This window comes from Zootoca vivipara, chromosome 2 (assembly GCF_965207765.1).
Source record: "Zootoca vivipara chromosome 2, rZooViv2.hap1.1, whole genome shotgun sequence".
Lineage (NCBI taxonomy): Eukaryota > Metazoa > Chordata > Lepidosauria > Squamata > Lacertidae > Zootoca > Zootoca vivipara.
Window position 1 is genome coordinate 9,082,535 of NC_142584.1, and position 26,654 is coordinate 9,109,188.

General features: G+C 47.3%; 1 protein-coding gene across 1 annotated transcript in view; it reads left to right on the plus strand.

Moving 5' to 3' along the window:
* Positions 1 to 15,189: 15,189 nt before the first annotated feature.
* The window catches only part of RARG (retinoic acid receptor gamma), a 112,051-nt gene continuing 100,586 nt past the window's right edge, over positions 15,190 to 26,654 (plus strand). The window contains exon 1 of the mRNA XM_035099600.3: positions 15,190 to 15,475. The gene's annotated coding sequence lies outside the window, so the exon portion shown is untranslated. The remainder of the gene's footprint in view (positions 15,476 to 26,654) is intronic.

Genomic DNA, 26,654 nt, shown 5'->3' on the forward strand with positions numbered 1-26,654 from the left:
TCCCGATTTTATTTTATTTTATGTTAGATATACAAATAGAAAAGCACACACAAATAAATTAATTTTAGAAAGGGGCAAAATTAGTCACAGATGCACAAAGCATTTTTAAAATAATTAACCCCCCCCCATTCTTTGCACTCTGCTTCACGCCCCCTTTCTTCCCGCTCAGGGCAGCCCCAGCCCACTGCCTGCGAGAGCCAGTGCGAAAACGCAGGGCCTGGGTGGCCACAGCCTCTCCTCCTCCTCCTCCTCGCCTGCTCTCCAGCAACCGCTACAGGATGCCCAAGGGAGGAGGCCAGCAGCAGTAGCAGCCATGGAGAGGCCATGAAGAAGCAATGGGGGGGGGCTCCCTCTCAGCTGCCACTGGCTCATCCTCCTCCCAGAGGTTGGCACTGACAGCGCTGGTGGTGGAAATAGGGACATTTCAGGATCAAATCAGAAGCCGGGATGGCTTTCGTAATTCCGGTACTGCCCATGTAAAATTGGGACACTTGGAGGGTATCAATGGTACGGGGATAGTTATGCACAATCAAGCTTTCTGTGCTGTTTATACCTGCAGATGTTTTTGGGGTGGGTGTACTGCTTCCTTTCCAATCCGTGCATGTTCTGTAACTTCCTGTTGGAATCCTGTTGCTTTTTACACCACAAGTATTGTGGGTTTTTGTGTGTGTGCAAGAGTGCCCCTCCATATGGCAATCATGCGGTAACATTGGGTAAGCATCACAGGATGACAAATAATGTGGAATGCTGCAGTATAACACACACACACACACACAACTTTTATTGCACAAATGACATGTTGCAGAATATACCTCCGAAAGAACAACAGCATACAGACCCAGTCTGGATGAGGGCTTTGATCCCTACACCATGGTGGTGTAGTTAATAAAGTTCAGTGGGACAACCTGGGTTCAATCTTACCATGTGATTTTCTGACGGCTGCATCTTAGCCTAGGCTATGCCATAGGATGGTTGTGAGGAAAACATGGTGCAAATTGCTGTGGACCTCCTGCTGTAGCAGGGCTGAGCTGGGCTGCCTTAAGGTCTGTGGGCTGCTTCTGTTCCTTGAACGCTTTGTTTTGTGGCCTGAAAGTGCTTGTTAAAATCCCAGCGTTCGTTTTAGTGCGGATAAAAAAAAAAGAACTTTCTTGCCCCTGATGGGAACCAAAGGAGATGAAAAACAACCAAAAGAGTTGGAAACGAAAAGGATAATATTATACAATTTCTGCAGCGCAAATTTGGAATGTGGTGTCGGGTGCAGAATTTGGCATTCTAAATGCTCATATGATTAGAAAGCAATAGGTATCTCCACACTGGAGTTTAATGTGCATCAGGGGCTATTTGTGCCTCAGGTTTTTTTGCTAGTATCCACATGACCTCCTTCACATCCAAATGGAAGCCTGAACTTTCTCTCCCAGTGAATTTGGACTTTCCACATTAGTGAATAATCCAATAAGGGAAAATAATATGACATAAAAGGGCTCCAATTCTGACTGTGGCTGCATTGAACTGTACCCTCTACCCAGGGTAGATGGACATTGTTGAGGTATGCAACGACATGGCATTCTTGCCACACACCCTTTTTCTGTTTTTTCTTCATCACCTGTTTTCCAGCAGCGACCATGCCTAATTCCACCAACTCATGAAGGTAGCTGTTTTGGTTAAAATACAGAACAGCTGCACCGAAAAAAGATAGGGTAGTATTCAACAATATTTTCCTCAGAGTAGACCTATTGCAATTAAGGAACATGAGAAAGGTGCCTTAATTCCAATGGGTCTACTCTTATATAAGGTAAAGGACCCCTGGACGGTTAAGTCCAAAGGCGACTATGGGGTTGCGGCACTCATCTTGCTTTCAGGCCGAGGTGTTTGTCTGCAGACAGCTTTCTGGGTCATGACTAAACCGCTTCTGGTGCAAAGGAACACTGTGACGGAAACCAGAGTGCACAGAAATGCTGTTTACCTTCCTGCCACAGCAGTACCTATTTATGAACTTGCACTGGCATGCTTTCGAACTGCTAGGTTGGCAGGAGCTGGGACAGAGCAACGTGGGATTCGAACCACCGACCTTCCAATCAGCAAGCCCAAGAGGCCCAGTGGTTTAGACCACAGTGCCACTGTTATGTACTGAGCTGAATCCTCGAACAATAGGATCCTGAATGCAGCAGTCTGATTGGTCCGCAGGAGCCACCCAATCCAGCTCCAGGTGGAAGTGAATCAGCAACCTGATTGGCCTGCAGGAGCAGCCAATCAGGCTGCTGGCAGAAGTCAATCCGCAACCTGATTGGCCTACAGGAGCAGCCAATCAGGCTGCTGGCGGAAGTCAATCCGCAACCTGATTGGCCCACAGGTGTAGCCCTGAAGTAGCCAATCACGCAAGGCCCATTGTGTAAATAATGTATATAAGCAGACGTTTTGGGGAAAGAGCCATTCCTTTTCTTCTCCTTTTGCTACTACAAGCTGAATAAAGGGCATGAAATTCACTCTCGGCTCCAAGTATATTTCAGCCACCCTTGTCCCTACGTGAATACACATAGGCAGAGACTAGGCAGAGATGCAATTTAGAGAGGTCAAGGGTGCCCAAGTCCTGCCTATGTAAATTTGTTCTGGGGTTCATGAATTAGAATTATATAGCCCTGGGCATTGGAAGGATCACCTTCTGCAGATCAGGAGAGCTTGGGGTGGGTAGTGTGTGGGATCAGACTTGGCCAGGAGCCTGGCAGGCCTCCTGCTGTCAGGCGGATGATTTACATCATGAATACCCTTTTTGTTCCGGCGGCATTTCCCCTTGGGCGCAGCGCTGCGTCCTGGAGAAGAAGCCCATGTTGACGATAGCTTGTCCTGATGGGGCTCATGTGGGCTCCCATTGTATAGCTGTCTCTTGCCCTTAACCCTTTGCTCAGAAGAAAGAGATGTTGCCAATTAAGAAGCGGGGGGGGGGGGGCAGAGGGAAGCAGGCTTTGTGTGTAGGGTATAAGCTAGGAACATGCATACCCCGCCACCCACAGATTTGTCTTTCATAGTATGTAGCAGGCCTGTAACCAAAACACAGCAAGGGAATAGAATCAAGGGGACTCGCAGTTCACATACCACGCAGTCAAGGATCCCGGCACTGAGCATCATCTTGCTAGAACAGGAATTACCACAGATCAACCTGGAATCTACCAGGCGCCTTGTACACCTTGTGTGACCAAATGCACTTGGTTATTCCAAGGTCTGTGTGACGAGGAAAAACAAAGGAAGAAAACACCAAATACGCTGAAGAAAAGTTGTTGTTTGTTGTTGCATACCCTCCAACATTTATCTGAATAAAAAAGGGACATCCTATTGAATAATAATAATAATAATAATAATAATAATAATAATAATAATAATTTTTTATTATTTCTACCTCAGCCAACTGACTGAGTGCTTCCAACATATATAAAAACATTACAAACTATTAAACTTTTTTTAAAAAAAAAACCTTCCCTATACCGAGCTGCCTACAAATGTCTTCTAAAAGTTGTATACTGTAGTTACTTACCTTCTTGGCTAGGGGTCACATAAGTCCAGACCCTCCAACATTTCTCTGATTTAAATAGGGACCTCTTAGGGAAAACCGGGACATTCTGGGAACAAATCAGAAACCGCGAAGGCTTCTGTAAATCTGGGGCTGTCCCTGGAAAAGAGGAACGCTTGAAGGGTCTGTTGTTGTTATCAGTGCTATTTTTCCTAGAAAAAGAGGTGCCAGAACTCACCATGAACGCCTCCCTTGTTTTCTTAGAATACTAATGGCGCTTACTTGAGAGGTGCTGGAACTGAGTTCTGGTGGGGGGGGGAGCCCTGATGATGATGATGATGATGATGTTTACTGCATGTATTTTGAGATTCTTGTTCTTTATCAATGGGATTTATTTTTAGTGGTCCTTTCACAAGAAACAGATTATTTCCTTTTGGGTGGGGTGTCTGCTTCTTTTGTCCTGCACAAATTAGGCCTCTTTAATAATATATTTCTATATCTACTTCTACTATACCAATGGTTCTTATCCTTTCTGGAGTTCATGGACCTCTTGGAGAATCTGTTGAAAACTATGGACCCTGCCTCAGAAAAATGCACATACGTACAACTTTTTGCATGGCATTTATTTTATTGTACCGGGGGGGGGGGGCACCCTGTTCACGTGCTCCCTGAAGCTCATCCCTGGACACCCCCCCCCGGAGTACATGGGCCACATGTTAACAACCCCTGTTCTATACACATGCTTATATAATATGTACACACACATGCCATGCACATACAGGCCAGGAGTTGCATTGCAGTCTGCACATTCTTAGATGAGGCACTCTTCCTAACCACATCACACTTTCTAGGCCCAGTCCCTGACTGAGGTTAACCCCTGTTTCCCATCCTACAGATCCTGGTACCCTCCAGGTGTTTGTTTACTTAACTTCTGTGTGGTGTTACCAAGCGTCCTGCCTCGTAAGGCAGAGAGCCACTGACCATGCTGGCTGGGGCTAATGGGAGTCGGAGGCCAGTAGCATCTTGGAGGGCAACAGGTTCCCCAGCCCTGGCCTAGAAGGAAAAGTGAAGTGAAATAATTCTCCAATCATACCTACTTTAGAACAAAGGCAGGCCTTCTTGAAGCTAGTTTGCCTGCAACAAGTGATCCCTCAACCACAATGGTTTCTTTTTGTGTGCGTGGTGGTGGTGATCAAAAATTTCAAAGATATTGGTGTGCTCAGGCAAGCTTGCCTGGAAGCCCAAACCCCAATTGCATGGGCTGTGTGGTTGCTCGTAGGTGAGGAAAATGGACTCTGTATGTTCTCAGAGATAACGTTCCGTTTGCATCTTTGATCTGGCTCGAGAAACAGATTCTGTCACTCAGCCTTGGCTCAAGTTAGGCTGAAAGAAGGGGAAAAAACCCTCCCCAATTCTATTCCTCTCCCCCTTGAGGACTGGGGTATCCTTTGTCAGTGGGAAACCTGCCTGTGAAAACCAAGAAATCACAGAATAATTGAAGGATGGGGAAGAATAGAAGCTTGGCATACATATTATTCTACCAAGCGGAGCAGGGTGTGTAAGCGTACGGAACGAGGGGCTCTCTGTGTGCGTTCAGGGAAAGAGTGTTTGGTTACACAGCATGCCGGGAGGCGTGTGCTGCAAACCTGACACAAAGGCCTGTGTGCGTACGCGGAGGAGAACAACTGTGTGTAAAAACGGCATATTTAAACAGGTCCCGCTGTGCAAAAAAACGCTTTGCCCGCCTTCAGCATGTTGGTGGCTGTGGGCACCCCTGTGGAGCAGGTTGCTATCATCATCCCCTCTTGCAGAGACAAGGAGTGTGGGGGTTGGCAGATGGGTCCGACACTTACCAACGGCTCCTCAGTGAGATCATGGCTGAACTGAGATATATGGAGCCAGGCCCAAGCTGGGTGTTTTCTTTAGTGCCATAACAAGTCATGTGTATGTGTTTTGTGCAAGTTTTGTTTCTACGCTCCCTGCCCCTCTTGAAACCTGCAAGTTGAGAAGGATTGTGAACCTTTAGAGCATAACCTCCGACATTTATCTGATGAAAATAGAGATGTCTTAAGGAAATACGGGACATTCTAGGACCAAGTCTGAAACCGGGACAGCTTCTGTAAATCTGGGGCTGTCCCTGGAAAATAGGGACACTTGGAGGGTCTGTTAGGGGTCCTGCTACTGAAATTTCCACTGCTCGGTTTTTCTTGTGTAAAAAACAACTCCAGTCTGTTTCTGTCCATTGTTATGGGCCCCTGCTTTTCTCTTTCCCCATCAGCTGATTTCAGCCCCTGAATGTGCTTCGCTGTGTTAGGCTGCATGAATAGGGCCAGTGGAAATGCCTAGCTTGCTGCCCTCAGTGAGCCTCTTGGCAAGAAAATGCAATTTAACATTATTTTTATAGTTGTCTGGGATATTTTTTTATAATTTTTATTTTGTAAAATGTACACACCACTCGTTTTTAAAAAATATATATTTAAAAGCCCTCAAAGAAGGTAAAACAATAAAATTATCAATTAGAAGACTTGAAAACAATAATTTAAGACTTTTGAAAAGTTAAAATAGCAATAAACACACATCAATTTTAGAAATACCTGAGTAGGCTTGTCTTGTTGTAGGGTAAATGAGTACTATTTTCTGTTCAAGGCAAGTGATCTTACCACCCCACCCTAGTTGCTCTAGAAATCAGATCTTTCTACCTGCATGTTTCTCCATTCTCTTTTCAGTTATGCAAGTAAGAGGCATTCTCACAATTCAGATGGGTGTAGCCTAGGAAAAGGGTGTGGCCTGGGAAGGAGGCGTGGTCTGGAGAAAGTACCACAGAGCAGATCTGAAGGTCTGGAGGGCCACATCTGGCCCACCAATTCTGTGATTCTCCACTCCTGTGTTACAGATTCTTCTTCTTCTTCTTCTTCTTCTTCTTCTTCTTCTTCTTCTTCTTCTTCTTCTTCTTCTTCTTCTTCTTCTTCTTCTTCTTCTTCTTCTTCTTCTTCTTCTTCTTCTTCTTCTTCCATTATATTGTGCCCCCAAAGGGAATGGCACACATCGTAAAGGTCAAAAGGACAGTTCTTTGCCCCAAGGAGCTTACAATCGAACCCCCCCCCCAAGGGAGACTACAGATGTTAAAGGGAGAATGATGGCTGAACAGGGCTGAACAGTGGCTGAACAGGGAAATAGTATGTGTCTGAGTTGCCTACACCAAAGTGTGTTTATGTGGACTAAGTGGTTTCTCCGAAGGTTGTGTGGCAAAGGTAGTTTTTGAGGTGGAACTTAATAGAAGTGAAAGAAGTTTAATCCCTCAGGCATTCTTGGAGGCAGCTGCAAACAGAGAGGAAGTGCAGAGTTGTCTGAAGAAGTAGGAGGCTTGCTGGCAACTGAGGGAAATGGTGCTGCTAGAGGAACAAAGGTTGACCCCAGAGGTGTTGGTCCCATCCATGAAGTGTAGGTGGGTTCAGTAGACCAAAAGGTGACCTTGGATCTGGATGGCCTGAGTTCAGGTTCTGCCTCTGCTGTGTACAGTCACTCTCTTTTACAAGGAGGGTTTGTGAGATCAGGAAGATCACCCACTTATCTCTGGTGTCATCTAGAGCGTTTGGTTTATGCAGAGTGCAAGCTGCTGAAATATCTCTCACCTCTTAGCTTCCTTTCTGGAGAGGTTTAGCATAGGAAACTTTAGTGCAGGGCTGTTGTGAAATGCACGGGAGCTGGGCCAGGGAACCCCAGGGACTGGTGCCTTTGTATATACAGTATGTGCACTTACTTACAATGTTTATATCCGGTCTGTCTTCCAAGGCGTGCACAGCAGAGAAGAAAATAGTTCTCTCCCTCATTTTATCCTCACAACCCTGTGAGGTAGGTTAGGCTAGGAAACAGAAGGGAGAGCTTCATGACTGAACAGGGATTTGAACCCGGGTCTCCCAGGCACTCTAAGCACCACACCACACTGATGGTCAGTGTGGCTGTCTGCTTTTGGTTGAGGAAGCCTCCGTCCGAAAAAAAATATAAGAGAGCTATTTGTGTGTGTTGGACTTGTTTTGCGGGGTTGTGTTCATATGCCTGGGCTTCCTGTGTGTAATTGTGTGTACCCCGCATGTGCTTTGTGCGTGTGTATGTGTGTTGCTGGGTGTGACTCTCTGAGCAAACTGCATGTACTGCTTGTGTGCTGTGCCTCCCCATCTTGAATGGATTAGGCATCAGTGACGCCAGCTGAGCCCAACCCGGCCCCACACTTCCCTTGGCTGGCTGGAGTGGGAGGGGGGAGGAGAGGGAAGGAGGAGGGGAGGTGGAAATCAGGGGTGCAGTGCCTGAAGATTTTGCTGGCAGCCTTCCACTGTAAAAACATCAGCTGCTCCAGCCTCTCGCCTCAATGTCCCACACCAACCCATCCCTTTTTTTTGCCAAAGAACAGTGCCCAGTTCTGCAAAGCAGGGCTTGGAGCTGAGTGAAGCGGCGCTGCCTCTCCCTGCCTGCCTTCTCTCTGTGGTTTCTCCACTTCTTTGAGATTCTGGAATTAAGAGCCAGCAAAAAGGCACAAGCCTCCCCCCGCCACACTCCCAAGAGAGGGTTGTGCAGATTGAAGGCAGCTTTCTTCGGAGTTGCCAATTTAACTGGTTTGAAGCAGGGTGTTCTATATATATACTGTATATATATATATTAAAAATGTGCTTGTGTGTGTGTGTTAAAAACCTGCAGATCATCCATTTACTGCATCTGGGTAGAGCCTTCTGGGTCATTCCCTGGAGACCTATGGTGAACTCCCTGCCCGGTGCCACTGGCCAGGAAGATGCTCCAGGAGAAGTAAAATGAGATGCTGGTAACAGCCACTGAAAGAGTTGTGTGCTCTCTGTTTTTGGCTCACCATGATAAATCAGAAGGCCAGCCCTCCCGCTTTCCACTCTTAAAAACCTCTCAGTTGCAATCCAATCATGAGAACTTTTTCTTCTTTCTTTTTCTGGAAAATCAAAATGCTTTCCTTCCCCCTTCTTGCAAGGAGACATGATTCAAATGCTTTACTGTTTGTCAGAATACATTCTCCTTGATGTTGGCACTTTGCAGGACAGCGTAACAAACATGATAGGTCCCTGCCCTGAGGAGCTGCCAACTGAAATGCTGGCAAACATTTCAGGGAGAAGAATGAGCAGGAGCAGACCCGGACTGGGGCAAGAATGCTCCTTCTCCGGTTTACGGCCTGGCAACTCTGTTCTAAGTTCAATCTACATGTTACAGTGAACACATCTCTTTTTCTTCCTCCCCTCCCTGATCTCTGGCAATGCTCAAAGGCACAGAACATGATGTCATTTTCACTTGCCAGTTCCCTGCTCTCCCCCCCCCAATGGCAGTCAGAGAAGTGGGGTAGGGGAAGGGGAAATATTGACATCACGTCACACATCTTTAAGTATTATGAGGGAGCTGTGGGCTGGTTCTTTGCAATGCGTGGCTTGGGCCTCAGGCTTCACTTCCAGTTGAAATGACGCCTAAGGGTTGGATCAGAGGGAGAGGGGCAAGGAGAACCCATGACAGCTGTTGTGTGGGGCATAGAGGACCCCAGAGCATATGAGTCCACCCCAGCTTTCTCCTCATGTACTAGTCAGTGGACATCAAAACTTTGCATATACCTGGCACACTCGTTTTAATTCTGCCGTTTAATCCTGTGGGTGGCTGCAATGTAGATAATTCTCCCTATGTTTGTGTGTCCAGTTCAACTTGACCCACTCCTGGTCCCTTGTAGTCCTGTGAGTCTATGAAACGTACATTGAATTCATTCTTTCCTCCTTTTTTCCTGGGTGAGTCACTACATCTCTCCTGCCCTTCCTTCCCAGGATCATGATCAGGAGACATATTTTGGGAGCCTAATCTCTGTGCTAAAGCAATGGTAACATGTTGCAGGGAGATGGACTCTGTGGCATCCTGTTCAGTGACTAATTTTGACCTTGGAATCCTATGCAGGCTATTTGCTATGGGTGCAATCCATTTCTATAGGTGCAACAGAGTTGCACAACTTTGCATGGGCAAAGTGCGTGAGTGTTGGGCATGGACAAGGGAGACCAGATTCATAGCCCTGCTCAGCCGTGAAACTTTGTGGGTGACCTTAAACAACTCTCTATCAGTCAGCCCATTCTCCCCCAAAGGGGAGTTGTGAGACAAAATCTGGATGCTTCTCTGAGCAACTTGTTGAAAGACTGGGATAAAATAAATGTGGCATGTATGTCAAACAAGAAATGATGCTTGCACATTTTTCAGGGTTTTCCTGTGGATTGAAGAGGTCTAGAACAGGCATCCCCAAACTGCGGCCCTCCAGATGTTTTGGCCTACAACTCCCATGATCCCTAGCTAAGAGGACCAGTAGTCAGGGATGATGGGAATTGTAGTCCAAAACATCTGGAGGGATGAAGTTTGGGGGTGCCTGGTCTAGAAGCTTGCTGTTTTGTTTTTAAAACAGTAGCCCAAACTTTGCTGAAGTTGGTGAGTTCTTTTTTTCTTAGACATGATGCTTCGCGCTGAGCAGGGTGGCTGAGGCCCTGCAAATTGCCAGAGCTCCTGATTCAAAGTAAGTCCATGATAAGGGGAAGAGGGATAGTCCCTCATCATTGTCCTCTGCTCCAGATTGGGCTTGTGGCCAATTTAATTGCTGACATAACAACAAACTGGTTGCTGACATACAACAAGTCTACGGTCACCACAAGCACCCAGCACCATTGATGTGCACACATGGCAAGCAGACGCAAAAAGATGCAGGTTGTACCCAGTGACGCATAGCCTTGCACAGAAGCACACCCGGTTCCACCTGCTTGCAACAAGACGTGTACCTACAGTGGCTGTGCAAAGAGAGTAATGCTCATGCACACATAGTCTAGCACAGATATATTAACGCTAAGCAATTCACTGAACTGCAATGCATGGTATTGTGTCTGCCTGTATTGAAAAAGGATCAAATGCTTTTGCATTTGTCTCCCCTCACCCTGCAAACAACCCCTTTGAAGACTTTCGTATTGAACCTGCCTTGCATACTTGCATTTCTGCTTGGGTTACGCTAGTACACTTCAGGCTGGCTTTAGAAGGCGAAAGGAATTGTGAGACACGGCACGGGGCTTCTCCAAACATTTCCTCTGCTTTTTCCAGGCATGGTCTGCTCTTTAAACCTCTGTGTCCAAGTACCCCCCCCTTTCTTTCTTTGTTCTGGAGTTTCGCCCATAAAACCCTGCTCTTTAAAGTTGGATCAGAGCAAATGGCAATCCACAGAAAAACCTTTTGCTCCATTTGAGCACCAAAGAGCAGGTTTTCATAGGGAAAGCTCCGGGAGGGGTGGGAATGCTTGGACGTGGAGCTTTAAAGTGCAGACCTATGCCTGGAGTGAGCGGAAGAAAGGTATGTGTGGATAAGCCCGCAGTCCGGCTCTTCTTCAACCCTTCACAGAGCTGGTGATAAGCAATCTGAGGCATAATGTAGCTCTTCTGGCAGCTATAGATGGTTGGGAGATGGCCCAATGGAAAGTTCGTGGGTTGAGAGGGAGTGTCTCCCACAGAAATGAGGAAACCAGGAAGCTCTCCCTGCAGTCCAGCCTCTAGGCTTGGGAAGGGACCCGAAGTTCTGTAACATCAGATTACTTGAGCATCCCACAGAGAGAAGACAAGCTCTGTTGCCTGCTCAAACTAGAGCATATTTTTGTTTTCACAGTAAATTGGCCTGAACTTCACGGTTCTGTCACGGCCTGGGACTGAAACATTTCATGTGCCTGTTATGGTCATGGTTTGGTCTCTTTAATCTTGCTGTGTTGGAGTCATATGGGGACAAAGAGGCAGGCAGGGTAGGCATGCTGGACTCCCACCTTGGAGACATTCAGCAGCAACCAGATCGGAACTTCTCCCTGCCTCCCTTTCTTCTTGGACTTTTTTTTTTTAATCCACCATGACATTCTGGGGGCCATTTTGAGATTCGAGAAGTGGCCGGTGGGTACAGTACCAGAAGTTCTTCCCTCTGGGCTCCAGTTCACACAATTGGACCAACACAGAAAATGTGGTTTGAATGGGCCTACATTGCGCTGAACCATACGCTGAAGTACTTGTGGGATTGCTTCAGTGGGACAATCTTGCCCCAAGTTCTCCTGTTTGCAGAATGAGGGTAGCAGAAACCTAGCATGAGCAGACTTGCTAGGATGAAGACCAGGAACAATGTCATGGCCAGACTGGTAGCACAGCAACCAAGGCCAGCTGCTTTGCAAAGGGTCGAAGTTAGGCAGTCATTGAGAGCAACACAGAGATCAAAAAGGGGTGAACCAGTAGCCCAGCTAAGATCCAAGAGCTAGATTGGAATCTTTGGGAAGTAAACAGGGGGGAGCTTAGGAAATTGAACAGCAATGCATAGAGAACAGACTGGTGTCATGAGGAGGAGGAGGACAGGAGAGTCTTCTTGTTGGAACAGGCACTCTCTCTAGCTGATAAGCTATTTGGGGGTGGGGGAGAGGCAACCAGTTCAGCCAGGATTGCTCAAGCCCATCGGATCAGCTTGGAGGCTGCCTCCGTTCTGACATTCAGCCATCAGCTGAAGGCAGCTGCGCTCTCTACTCTTCCCATGTCAGGGGTGGGGAGCCTCGGACCCTCAGGGGCCAAACAGCTCCTTTTTTTTCTGGCCCTTCAGGACTCTTTCCAGGCCACACCACGTTCCCTTCTGCACCCTCCTTGAGTGCCTTTGCCCAGGTGGAATTTGTCATTGTACTCTGGTGATGCCTTTTGCTTGCCTGTGCGGAGGATAGAGAAAGGAGAGAGAGCAACATTTGTTGCTCTGCCCCCTTTTGCTTCTGGCCCCGCCCACCACAGGCGTGTGCCCCTGGACAGTTGCCCAGAAGAGAATGTGGCCATCAGGTTTAAATAGGTTCCACACACCGGCCCTACATTGAATCTTGGGTTGAGCAACACTGAGTCCGAAAGTTCAAGTCCAGAACCCCCTGGACCCCTAGCTCACAGGGTTGTGGCTCGTCCTTTGTGTTTTGGGTAATATAGGGCAGAAACAATTGCAAAGTAATTTTAAAAATATGTTGTAAGTAAGTACAGTAGCATTGACATGCTTACTTTTCTTCCTCCAGGTTGATTTCTTAGGGTGTGTATGCATTGCCATTTACTCTGGCCCCATGGCTGGCTTTGGATCTGTGTACATGTGGTGTTACCCACAATGCAGAACTATCCTGCTGTTTCTTGAGAAGTTCTACTGTCAAACCAACTTCCATTCAAGTGGAAAATTTCACCCACATTCACAGCACAGTTAAGCTGAGGTGTGCACATTCGAGACGGCCATTGCACATGCTTGGATGACAGCACATGCGCAGCTGACAGCTTTGCAAATAGGAGTCTGGGGGAGGTTGCAGGGGTGAGAACACCAGACATGTAAAGCACATTGGGTGAGGACATCCCTGTCCCCTCTTTGGTGTACACAACAACTGGCAAATGTGACTTGAAACACAGCGGGTGGGGGGTGGAGGGGACAACCTCACTATCTCATTGAGTGCACATAGCCCATTTCTCTCCTTATGCATGTGAGGCCAAAAGAGTCAGCAGTGCTTATGAGCTGGTGAGAATACAGGGCAGTACTCCCCAACTGTAGTCTCTCATATCATATCCAGTCATGACTGGAGGCTGTGTTGTTCACAAAGAGAAGTGACTTGCATGCTCCCTTGCCAGGACCAATAGATGGCTACTTAAACTCTTCATCTGTCATAATCAGAATTTAGCATGTTTCTCCTGCCCCAAAAGTTGGTGCAAGTTTAGCACAGAGGCAAAGGCAGTGAGGAGCAGTGGCATTGTGGTGTTGGTGATTCCTGGCAAATTGCACCGTGCAAGTGGTGGGATGACATAAATAATAGCCATCGCAGCAAACATAATCTCGGGTTGCTTGGCCTTCAACTTGATGTACAGTTGATGTGGCACAGTAGTTTCCAAACTTTCTACCTTGAGGGAAGGGCTGGAACAGCTTGTAAAAGGATAGCTCAGTTGGTTAGAGCATGGTGCCGATAACACCAAGGTTGCAAGTTCGATCCCCATATGGGACAGCTGCATATTCCTGCATTGCAGTGGCACTAGATGGTCCTTAGTGTCAGGATTAACAAGCGGGGGAGGAATGAGCGGGAATAGAAACCAAACACTTAGGGTCTCTTCCAATTCTACGATTCTGTGATATCTAGTTCCATTCCCCAGCAACTTCACTGAGAACTAGGAAAAACCCTGGTCTGGAATGTGGGAGAGCCCCCGCCATTGAGCTAAATAGGATGGGAGCCACGATCTGCAAGGCAGCTTCCTCTATTCTAACCATTTCCACATTGGCTTGCAAACTAAGGAAGCCCTGAGAGTCTGCCAGGGATTGCAGAGTCTTCTGGGATACGTTCTACAGCACACACCCATTTCACCCAGGTCACTGACTAGACCTCTTCTGACTTGCTGGGAATCACAGGTGGGGAAAGTGTTTTTGAGCTTAGGTTCTTCTTGGAGGCTTTCCATTGACATGCAGAGTGGCCACTGCCAGAGCAAGTTGCTTATGTTCTTATATCTTACCATCAACCCATGCAAACTGACATTGCATCATAAAGCAATCTTGTAGGGACAGACAGCACTGCTAGCTACAAGGACTCTGGGCACAGGTTCATGTGCATATGCTAATTTATATGTATAGATGCCTCACCAGCACTGTTGTGGGCCCAACTTCCCTGTAAGCAAGTCTTTTTGAAAAGGGAGGAAAAGGGGCAGGAGAACTTGGACCTGGGCTGCATGCACACAGCACATTTGAGTAAGGAGGGTGAAATGAGAGAGGGAGGGAGAAAAGGTGATTCTCAACTCTTGGGAACCATAGTTTAAGGTGCTGGGAATCTTGGCTCTGTTGAGGATAAGATACAGCTGGGGATAAGCTGTTGGGAATAAGCTACAGCTCCCAGGCTTATCGGGTGTGTGTGAAATGTGCTTTCAGTGTATGGTGTGTACAAGGTCCCCTGGACCACACTCCCCAATCGCCTTCTAAATCCAGCCTGCAGACGGTCCGGGAATCAGCATGTTTTTACATGAGTAGAATGTGTCCTTTTATTTAAAATGCATCTCTGGGGTATTTGTGGGGCATAGGAATTCGTTCACCCCCCCCAAAAAAATATAGTCTGCCCCCCCACAAGGTCTGAGGGACAGTGGACTGGCCCCCTGCTGAAAAAGTTTGCTGACCCCTGCCTCAGTAGATGCACATATAGGTCTGCAAGACAGACAGAGAGAGAGATCACTAGCGGGCAGCAAGCAGTCATTTCTGATTTTCTCAGAGAAACTTCTGATAAAGCTCCGAGGAAACGTCATCTTTCCCTGCCACACAGTTTAAAAACTGCACCTGGTAATGTTCATGCCTTGGAGACTCTGAAGTAGACCCACACTCTCTCCGAAAACGCTTGTGGTTGTGGCAGCAGAAGTTCTAATCCAGAGTTGGTGGATTGGTCTCTCCTTCCTGCCTTTTTTTTAAAAAAAAGCACAAGGAAAACAAGTGTGTCTGTCTGTGTGTACCTCTGTAGGTGAGGTCCAGACTCAGGATGCATCCTTTCCTCCCTCTCTTGGTGAAGGAAAGCACTCCGCTCTGTGCCACTGACACAGTCCTGATGTCAAGTCCTTTTGACAAGCTGACAGACGCCTGGACGCAGGGGGGAGCGGCAGCAGCAGCAGCAGCAGCAAGAGGAGGAGGAGAGAGAAAATATTTTCCGTGTCTTCGCCTGAAGTCATTCTGTGGTTTTTGAAAAAATGTGCTGTATATTTTCAGGGCTGTGTCACATGATCTGCTGGGGTTATGAATAGCCGAGTATAATGATTTCTTAGTGAACGTTAAAAAAAAAGGAGAGAGAGAGAGAGTGATTCTCAGCGAGAGGGAGGCTCACACTGGCTCAGGAACAGCAGGGAGAGAGACGGGACGTGGAAAGTTCCCCCGACTCCAGGTGTCTCTGCGTGTCGAGCCCACTCAGGCGACCAGGTGAGTGGGCAGCACGCGGGGCCTGTACAGAAGGCGTGAGAGGTCAGGTGCCTAGTTCTGCATCTGGATTTACTTTCCTCGCCACTGCGCCGGCTTTTTGCGTGGGGGGTGGAGGGTGGACACGTATCTGCTGACTTTTTCTTTTTGACTTCCTGAGGCCTTGAAGTCTGCTGTCCGAAAAGAACTTTTCGCGTGGCGCTGTGGGTGGGTGGGGGGATCAAGCTGTTGGAGCGCGCGCACGTGTGTATGGAGGGAGGGAGGGAGAGGAGACCGGGTGTCTCTTGAGCGGACAGACCTTGGCGACTGCTCGGCGGCCCCACGTGCGAGGCAAGCGACTGCCGAGCGCCCGAATGGATTCGCGCGCGCGGAGTGGAGTGTGGCATTGGGGAAGTGCACGTGTGAGCGGGGCGGAGTGCGTGCAAGGACATCTCTGCGCGTGTGAGCTGGGTCCACTTGGTGGCCTTCAGTGGTGGTCGCTCTCCTGTGATCCCGCTTAGGGCTTCGAGGGATGTCTTCTCCCCAATGCTGGGGTTGTGCTCCTGACCTCTGATCGTGGGAAGGGGCCCCTCAGCCACTGACACAGCTGTGCAGCTCCCTTAATGGAGGCAATTCAAGAGGGTGCAGGATGGGCAAATCGCGGGCTGGGTTTTGCGCACGCCGACGGAGAGGCGACGTTGCTCTTTTGAACCTGCCGCTTTCTCTCCCCTGCTGCTGCTTGAGCATCTCTGCTATACTGCTCGAACCCACGTCGTCTGAAACTGGCAAGCATATGGAGCAGGGGGCAGGCGGAAGCGGGGGGCGCAGAGTCGCGGTGCCTTCGGCTGCCCACGGCGCTCCTGAGGGAGAGCTGCTTCCCAGCAAGAACGCCAGGAGGTTCTTCTGAGGGAAGAAGGTTCCAGCTCTGTTTTGGCGGGGAAAGCGGGGCAGTGGGTGGAGCGGAAGGGCGATGGGTCTCCAGACGTCTGGGCCATCAGAGGAACACGGGGCTGATCGAAGGCTTGCTTCTGGAGACTCTTTTGTGAAGTTCCGGGGTGCTTTGGATAATAACCCCCTTTCTTGCAACCCCTCCCCAAATAATAGCCACATGACTTACCAGTGCTCAGTTCTGTGTTCTGTGTGTGGCCTTCCCAGGTAAGCAGTGCCGCCATCTTGGCACCCATTGCCATTCAATTAATTCATTAATTAAAAATTGCGGGGAGAAGATGGTTCAGATCCCACAGTTGTTCCTTGACCAATTCCCGGTTTATGCCAGGAACAGGGAGAGAGCAAGGAAGCCTCCTTTCGACATCCATAAATCCATCCTGTAGCTGCCATATCACAAAACGTCCTGTCCATTCATTCACCTTTCGATTCTCCAATTTTCCTCCCATACAGAGACCTCTGTTGACATTCACACATCCATCCATCTGTAGCCATTGCCCTAAACCCCATTCTCTCCCTCGGGGACCCTCAGTTTTGTTCTGTGTACAACAACTTGTTGTGTGTTCAAAGCGCCCACCTCTTGTTGCCCGTTGGCTTGGGCTGGACTGGCGATGGCGGTGACTAACATGTCTCTGTCCCTGTTCTTGGTCTATTGAGTAGGCAAGGGCTCTTGTTTTCTTGGTGAGCTTCTCTAGCTGCCAGCATAGCAATGGAGCTCATTCTAAGGCCCAGATGTGTGACCCTCAGTCAAGTACATGGTGACCTTATAGGATTCCAAAAATAGGCAGGTCAGGTTGTCTGTATGTGACCCCACACAGACTTTGAAATCTCTCCCACTCTCTCTCTCTCTCTCTCTTGGACTGTTCTTGTAGATTTACATATTAACCCAGGCATCCCCAAACTTTGGCCCTCCAGATGTTTTGGACTACAATTCCCATCTTCCCCGACCACTGGTCCTGTTAGCTAGGGATCATGGGAGTTGTAGGCCAAAACATCTGGAGGGCCGCAGTTTGGGGATGCCTGTATTAACCTATGTATGTGACGCTTTTAGTGGGAAAATGGAACCCAGGTGCAGTTTGGCTCTTTTAAGTGAGCACCCCCTAAAGGAAAATTTGGGGATTGCTCCATCACTCAACTTCATTTCCCATTGTATCTCTCCTCTTCTTCCTCCCAAGCTTGCAATGCACCTGGGCATCTTCTGCTGTTTGAGGCAGGGTGGAACTATTCTCTGTACTGTAAACATGGAGGAGGAAAGGCTGACAGGTATGCAGCTAAATTGATGTATTGTTCAAGAAGAGCAAGGTCTGGATTCTCCAGGCTGTGCAGATAGAAATACTGTATGGAAAGGAAAACCGATTCCCCTTCCCACCAGGTGTCTCCTTGGTCATAAAGTGAGACTACCTTCTCCCTACTTATTAGCTTGGAGCAAAAATGGAAAAGAATTCACCGTGGCCTGGAGATGGGCTAGTAGTGTCTTCCAGTCTCTAAGGAACTCCAAGGCCCAGCAATGAGACATCTTAGCAATGATGAACTCTTCTTGAATCCCGACTGTGGTTGCTTTTGGTTCTGTGGAATGGAACACTTCCTTGACCTTAGTCATTAGCCAGAAAATTTGTCCAAAAATAAACCGTTAAAGAGGTGCAATTAAATTCAGGTTTGTAAATAGCTTCTTGACTCGTTGTAGCAGACTGTGTCTAGGCGATCCATGCAGGGAAACATTACAGGTGTTGGGTTTGTCTTGTTTTGTTTTACTTTGTGCTGTAAAGGACCCTCCGGCTGGGTGGGCTAGTAACTTCTGAGGACTTCATTTGCAAGGCTGATCTGACTGCAGATCTCGTTCTGTTCTTGATGTGCCTATTACTCTGTGGCCTACCATGGGAACAACTCACATAACAGAGCAATTTCTCCTACCTTTATGACATCACTTAGCTCAGGGCAGCATATTTGGTGCATTCCTGGCCATGTTATCCTCACAGCAGCCTAGATTAGGCTGAGGGATACTGAAGGTAGTCAAATGAGCTTCATGGCTGAGTGCATCTTGGAACCCAGGTTTTCTGTCTGAGTCTTTTGCCTGGTCTGGCTCCTTTCTAGTCACTTCAGCTTGGCTGCAGGTCTGTCCGTACTGCTTTTCTTTTAAAGGGATTGATAACATGGTGTTAAAACAGTGAGCAGGGGCTGCATATTGCCCCAACACACTTCTGTGTGGTTCTCATGAGAGTTTATTTTATTTTAAAACATGTTTCTAGTCCTCATGATCATGCTGCTCTTATCTTCCCCCACTCCTGGCACTCCTTTTCCAAGCCTTATTTCTCTCCCCCCCTCCCCCTGCTCTAGTTCTGTGTCCCTCTGATTCAGGGGTGTGCAACCTGTGGCCCTCCAACTCTAACCACCACTGGCCATGATCATGGAGTATGGGAATTGTAGTTCAATGACATGTGGAAGGCCACCAGGTTCCCCACCATTCTGCTAAGGGTTGATAGCTACCATTTGCTTCCTTACGGTGGCTGTTGTTTTTTGCCTGTGTTCCCGGAGACTCCTTTCCCTTGACATCTGAATCATTTGCTGTGAGCAGAAACTGCAATTTTGTTCAACCTGCTCTTAGGCGTCCAGAAGTTTTAGTGTCAACTCTGAGTGAAGACAGTGTTCCTTCCCTTTTCGTGTGTGTGTGTTCTGTGCAACATGCAGCATTAGGGTTGCCAGACTCAATAGAGGACAGGACTTCTGTGCCTTTAATTGCCCTGCTCTCTTTTGAGTCTGGAAACCTTAAAGAGAAACCAGCAGACCCTTTGCTTGGAAGTTAAACAAATGGTCTGCTGGTTTCTCTTTAAGGTTTCCAGACTCAAAAGAGAGCAGGGCAATTAAAGGCACAGAAGTCCTGTCCTCTATCGAGTCTGGCAACCCTAACCGGCATGCTAAATCACTGTGGCAGTCATAGTTGTAGAAATAAGTTACCAAAATTTATTAAGAAGGTATGATAAACAGCCAGAATTCAGTCCAGTAAAACTTATACAGAATGCAGAGGGTTCTGGTAAATGTTGTAGAGCAAGGGTGGCTAACCTTGCCAATAGTCAGGGGTGGTGGGATTTAGAAGTCCATGTTCGATGAGCCACAGGTTCCACATCTCTGTTCTAGAGCATTGGAATTGAGACACACTGCTGGGTCTTGAGCTGATGTGAGATGAGGCACGAGCAGCACTGCTATAAGAAATAAAATAAAATTAAGGAATGTGCCCCAAAATGCATGTTTGGGTCAAAAGTGGCCCCCAGGTTTGAAAGCACTGGAGACTAGTCCCCATCCCCCCATTTTGGGGTTTGTTTGTTTTTTGCCTTTTAATACAATACAGAGAACACAGCACAAAGCAACACACACACACACACACACACACACTGCAACAGCAGCAGTTCCAAAGCAGCTCAAAAAAACCATCTACAATGTGAAAAAAAACACCCTATTTTTGTTTTCTCATGTTTAGGACCATGCTTGAAAACATGTACTGTACTGGAACAGGGCCGGGGAACATGCAGCTCTCCAGATGTTGTTGTACTACAACTCCCATCATCTCTGACCGTTGGCCATGCTGGCTGGGGCTGATAGGAGTTGGAGTCCAACAACATCTGGAGGGCCGCAGGTTCTCCATTCCTGACCTAGAGTATGATCCCCGTTCATACAAGGCATCATTCAGGTCTCTTTTGCTTTGCTGTAGCCCCATATGAGCCACAGTTCTCTCCCTGAACATTCCAGGAGGAGATTGGTAATGGTGGGGGAGCTGCCATTCAAGGACCCTTGTATGCCAACACTGACCTTCTTATTGAGAAACGTCTGGTGCACTTCCAAAGAACGGCGGGGTTTTCTGGAACACGTTTTGAAATCAACTCCTCTTGAAATAAGTGTCTAACAGCTGTAGCTTTGTCATGTGAACAAAGATGAGATGATGAAAAAAAATGTGGAATGGAAATATGCTTCTTTAATTGTGACTCTTGGCTTGTAAAAGCCTGATGAGGCCCTCTGCACTAATAAAGTGCCCATACCCTGGCCAGAGGGCTCCATAGCAGGAGGTAGCGAGCCTTTCTTACCAGGGTGTGTGAACTCTGCTCCTTGGAAATGTCTGTGAGCAGCAGGACTGCTTTTTTCTCTGGACGGGTCAGCAGAACGCCAGCTAGGAATTGCATTTCCAGAGGCTAGGTAAGGAATCAGGATTTCTGGATTTTGTCCAGCCTCCTGCCTCCCCATGTGAGTCATGTGGGCCTCTTGTTTCTACACTTGCCCTATGGGGATAGCACTCACCTGCTTTGCAAAGCTGGGTGTGATGCTTTGTCTTGGAGGTATGTTGAGATGACTCTATTAAAGGCTATGTAGAAGGGTAGCCGTGGGGTGGCTACCAGCTGGAGGCTGCCCTGGACGCCATGCATTTAAAAGCACATAGTGTCGTCCCCCCCCAAAGAATCATGGGAACTGTAGTCTGTAAAGGGTGTTAGGAACTGTGAGTGGTAAACTGCAGTTCCCATGATGATGTGTGTTGGGTGTGTGTGTTGCTTTAAATGAGGAACTGGGAGCTGGCTATGTTTAGCCTGGAGAAGAGAAGGTTAAGGGGTGATATGATAGCCATGTTCAAATATATGAAAGGATGTCATATGGAGGAGGGAGAAAGATTGTTTTCTGCTGCTCCAGAGAAGCGGACACGGAGCAATGGATTCAAACTTCAAGAAAGAACCGTGTTTCTCATATTATAAGACATGTCTTATATTTATTTTTTCCTCAAAAAAACACACTATGGCTTATTTTCAAGGGATGTCTTATTTTTTTCCTCCTCCTCCTGCCGCGTCCGGCATTGCTGCTGCGCCTATCACTATGTCTTATTTTCGGGGTATGGCTTATATTCCTTGAATGCTTAAAAATCCTGCTATGGCTTATTTTATGGGCATGTCTTAAAATATGAGAAACAGGGAAGTTTCCACCTAAACATTAGGAAGAACTTCCTGACAGTAAGAGCTGTTCGGCAGTGGAATTTGCTACCAAGGAGTGTGGTGGAGTCTCCTTCTTTGGAGGTCTTTAAGCAGAGGCTTGACAGGCATATGCCAAGAATGCTTTGATGGTGTTTCCTGCTTGGCAGGGGGTTGGACTGGATGGCCCTTGTGGTCTCTTCCAACTCTATGATTCTATGATTCTATGAAATGAAGAGTAAGTGTTTGTAGACCCAGGCTATGGCAAATCATGGCTCTCATGGGAAATAAATACCTTCTTCCAAAGGCTCATCACTTTTTATACCATCAGACTAGCATTGTGTGTATGCACTGTGTCAAAAAGCTTGCTGTGTTTGCAGAGAATTGGACATCCCATGAATATAGATATAGATACTACGGTAGCTTTGATTCAGAAAGAAAGATTTATACACCATTTGATTGTAATAAAAAGCCTTGAAGTGATATCTATATACAGACAAATTTCTAGCCCTTGAGGCTATAGAGAATGGAAATGTGTGAGCATCATCCAAGGAAGGTCCAAACTAGAGGAGCGATGGTGGTCCAAAAGTAGGGCATTGCTGTTCCCTACAGTCCTCTGTCATTCCCTCCCATAATTTACTGTTCCCTCTCTTGGGCTTCTATTTGGACTCCATGCAAAGTAAGCAATGCATGCAGATGTAATTAATTTGAATAATTCTGCTTGCTGAATTCGGGTTTACTTAGCTCAGGCAGCTCTGCCTATCCCTTTCCTTGGCCCCCTTTCCCTTGCTGCTCTTTTGGCTTTTAAAAAAAATCTTAACAGCTTCTCATGCTGGTCTGAAAGGGGAGGAAAACAGCTACAGTAGTTTTTAAAAAAAGGTTGCTGGCCAAAATAAGGTTGATTGAGCTCTTCCATTCCCAAGGTGCTGAATGGGGTAGCAAGCAGAATCCTTTCTCTTTTGATAGCAGCATTCTAAGAGACCTTGGCAAGAGACAAATTAGGAAAGGCTTAAGGACTCCCATTGGTTTGAGAAACAACACACCAAACACTAGTATCTTATAACAATGTACAGGACAGGCATGTAGTTTGGATAATACTGTGTGAATTCAGATTAAAAACCCAGCACTGGAAATGCAGTTAAGTGCCCAGCAAACAGGAGTGTGGACACAGCCTAACTTCAGGTTCCCTCTTTTTTCAGTAGAGGTGGCACATTAGAAGGATGAGTCAGGATATTTGATCTGGTCTCTTAGATCCCCTTGCTCATAGATATCTAGTGTGGCACCTGTTGGTGTGCATGTGCCTACAGAGACTTTCCCTAGCACTCATAATAGGGTCCTGTTGCCCCTTGCTGAAATTAGGCTTGAAGGACGCCTTCAACTGGCTTCAAGAGGAGGGAGGTCTTCCTGGAGCTTGCAGCTGTGGAGGGAAGGTTATCTATTGCCTTCTGACTTGCGCTCTCCAAAAAGATCAAAACGAGAAAAAGCTGGAAAAAAAAAATTCCCCAAGCCTAATTCCTGGTGGAAGGGAGAGCGTGTGCATTGTTGCTGCATGGTGCCCTCCACAGTTTCCCCTATCTGCAAATGAGTTGGCAACCCCTGCCCTACTGATTGAGAAGTTGTATTAGAAAGACATCACCTTTTTAGTGTTGGGGAGCCTAAAAGCAGTGAGATTCGTGCAGATAGGAGCATCCCAGAAGCACGATTTGCTTCCTAGAAAACAATGCAGCGAAGTGGTTTTTGTAGATCCACCCTGCCCTTTTTATGAACAAAAGCAGGGGCAGGTGGTTTCAGTAGGAAATTGGGGAGAATATCATTGTCCTGGCACAAATGATTCACCATCCCTCTGTTGCTTCAGAAATCCATTGTCTCTCTCGCACCATTGACAAAGGAACCGAGGTCTAATGGAAGAAGCAGGAGCGTGCTGTCCAAAGGATTAACGTGTTCTTGCTATGCTCCCCAAGGCTGTGGTGGGTTTGAGTTGACCACTAAGTGACATACTCAATGTCTGCCTGCTTAGGTTTGAGTAATGGAAGGGACCTGCCTTGCTAGGTTGGGATATAATCCTGAGATATGGAACCTGCTACCATGAATGTTATCCAACTTGTGTTAGGGCATAGCAGAAGTTAGACCCTGAGACACCCTGCTGAATCTTGAGAATAGTTCTGGTAAGCAAGGAAGTTATTAAATGGTGTGTTATACTACCCACAGTCCTTATTCCAGGGGCCGTTATTAAATCAGATCCACATCAACAATGCCTAGTCTTAACCTTGAAGGACAACTAGGCTGTGAGCTCATAAGCTGCAGGTCAGAAACAGAGAGAAAGGAAATGTTGGCTCAGCCCATGAACACCCATCCAAAAAGATTAAAAAACCTCATGTGGACAATGGACTTTGGAAAATAAAGATGTGCACTGTGTTGTGCTCATGGCCATAGTGCTGGAGTTCCCTGTTGCTTGCTTGCATGTGTGCATGTAGCATTCATCTGATGCAGCCCTAGGCTTAAGAAGCTGGAAGGGCACAGCTACCATGCACAGACACAGTACAGCCCCTGTGTACATGAATCGTTTTGGCGGGACGTGGGGAGAAATGGCCATAGTTTGTGTGTGGTACAGCCAAGGACATACTTTGGGTAGAGGGTGGGCAACAGCTTGGTGCAGAGAGAGGGAAAACTCTGTCATGTGGTATGTTGCAAGTTAGGACAAGCTGCAGATATTTGGGCTACTTTGTCAAGGGGAGGGTGGGATAAACAGAAAGCTTGAAAGCAAAACAGGAGGCATGAGGGAAGCGGACAGAGAAACACAGCAGTTTATCATCTCGGATTTAGGACCAGTGTCCGTAATACAGGCAGTTCTTTCTTTTTCAGTGAATCAGCTGACCTCTTCTTTGTGTTTCATCAATGGGCCAAGCTTCTGTAAAGCAGTGAGACACACAGCACACCTTGAAAAATATCCGAAGAGTGAACTGGTGCTCCAAGACACGTGTCTTGTGGACAACTCAGCATATGCAAATCTACCAGATGAAAAATCAAGTTGTGTTTGCTTGTTGCGTGAACCTAATGTTCCTAAAAGTGCTTCCCGGTGCAGGAGTGTGTGAGGTGTTCTCAGGTATGCTGAATCTGCACACCTGATATCCTCAAGGAGCAGAGGGGGCTTTGCTAACACCTATTCTGAATGCTGCTAATCCAAGCAGACTAGGAAGATCAGCACAGGTGGCACAGTTCAAATAGGTGACTGTAGCATTAAACCCCTGTATTAAAAGGTATCTCTTCCTAGAGCGAGAGCTGCCTTTTGTACATAGCCTAAGGGCACTTCCACATGGGACTTGAGTATATATTTATTGGACCGCAAGCTGCAGCTTGTGCTGATAGGATGAATTAAGGGCTGTGCAGTCCACGTGGGGACAGAGAAATGGGGATGCAACCCCATTCTTTTTCCTGATACCATGTTCCATTATTGTAGTTTAAAGCATGGAAAATTCTGAGGTGGGAAAATTTTTCATTCTAGGTCAGGCATAGGCAAACTTGGCCCTCCAGATATTTTGGGACTACAACTCCCATGATCCCTGGCCACTGGTCCTGTTAGCTAGGGATGGTGGGAGTTGTAGTTCCAAAACATCTGGAGGGCCGAGTTTGCCTGTGCCTATTCTAGGTGCCCCCCGAAGCATCAAAACAATCAGTGCTCTGAATCCTAACTTCTGCAGGTCATCCTTTTGGCTGTGTCAGTCTAATACAGGCATCCCAAAACTTTGGCCCTCCAGATGTTTTGAACTACAATTCCCATCTTCCCCGGCCACTGGTCCTGTTAGCTAGGGATCATGGGAGTTGTAGGCCAAAACATCTGGAGGGCCGCAGTTTGGGGATGCCTGGTCTAATATTATCATAGGTTCCTGTTCAGCTACCAGGTGCCTGCAGGGATGTTGTCCTAAGGAACTTGCAGACTATGTAGCCAAGAAGACCAGAAAAAGAAGCAGGGGTGGGGTGGGGAAGCCAGATCTCAGGAGTCAATTGGCAGAAACCAACTTCTAATTTTGGATTATATTTCTCTCCAGAGCTGAACCCTGAAAATGGAATGGAACTTCTCCAAGTTTGAAATAGCAGCTGGCTGCATGTAGTGTTGGTTGGTTGGTGGTGCCCTATGATGTTACCAAAAACCCTTAGAGCAGCTTTGCATTGGGAAAAAAAGAAAAGAAAACTTTTTAAAATGTCATTGTGGGGAGAGAAGTTTGAACAGAAATATAGGAATCTTCATGCAACACTTTAAAAATAAATAAATAAACAGTATGCTTGAAGCATGGGTGGAGGGGAAAGATGACTGGCTGAGCCGGCATTCAGTTTTCTGAATAGCACGTTAGTCATTTTGGTTACAAAGCCAATGAGGAAGCTGGCTTCACCCTGCACCTGAGCACTGTGTTGTCAGTTATATACATATGTGTTATATCTCTCTTCATCATCCCTGTGCTGGCTTTTTGTTGTTGCTGTCCTGCCTGAGTTACTCCTGCCGGTAAGTCTATGCTAGCAGCGATCTGTGCTGGGATCACTGTGCTGGGATTGCTGTTGGGCCTGTGGCTATCTGGCATGGCAGGGATTGGGGTCTGTGCTACAAGTTTGGACAGCTTTGAAAGTGATGCAATCGTCATAGTCTGGCCTCAAAGAATTGCGGTTAGTGTCATTGTGTGAGGGTGCTAAGAAGTCTTTGCTTGATATTCCTAGCGCTTTCTGCAAGAGCAGCAGCTGTCGAGTCTCCTCGGCTGGGAGGCAGATTGGTCAAACGGGGATGGAAGTGGTTTAAAGCTATCGTGCAGACATGCCTCCAAAGCATCACAATCTCTGGTAATCTCTGGTAGAAGCTGTTCTTTGAAAGCGTATTATTTCAGGCAGTTCTGCCGGTTCCTGTGTAAGGGAGTTTCTTCATGTGCGGTCAAGAGGCATGGTTGCAGAGACAGTTCTTCACAGGCTCACCACCAGGGATGATAAGATGGCTGTAGCACAGGAGTCAGCAACCTTTTTCAGCCATGGGCTGGTCCACCGTCCCTCAGACCATGTGGTGGGCCGGACTAAATTTTTTTGGGGGGGGGGATGGATTCCTATGCCCCGCAAATAACCCAGAGATGCATTTTAAATAAAAGCACACATTCTACTCATGTAAAAACACGCTGATTCCCAGACCGTCCGCGGGCGGGATTTAGAAGGTGATTGGGTCGCATCCGGCCCATGGGCCTTAGGTTGCCTACCCCTGCTGTAGCAGTTGCCCCGGCTTATTTTGTTTGTGCCTTGGTATCGCAGCCACCTCTGGTTATTGAATTGCTCCAGCTCTACTGCCT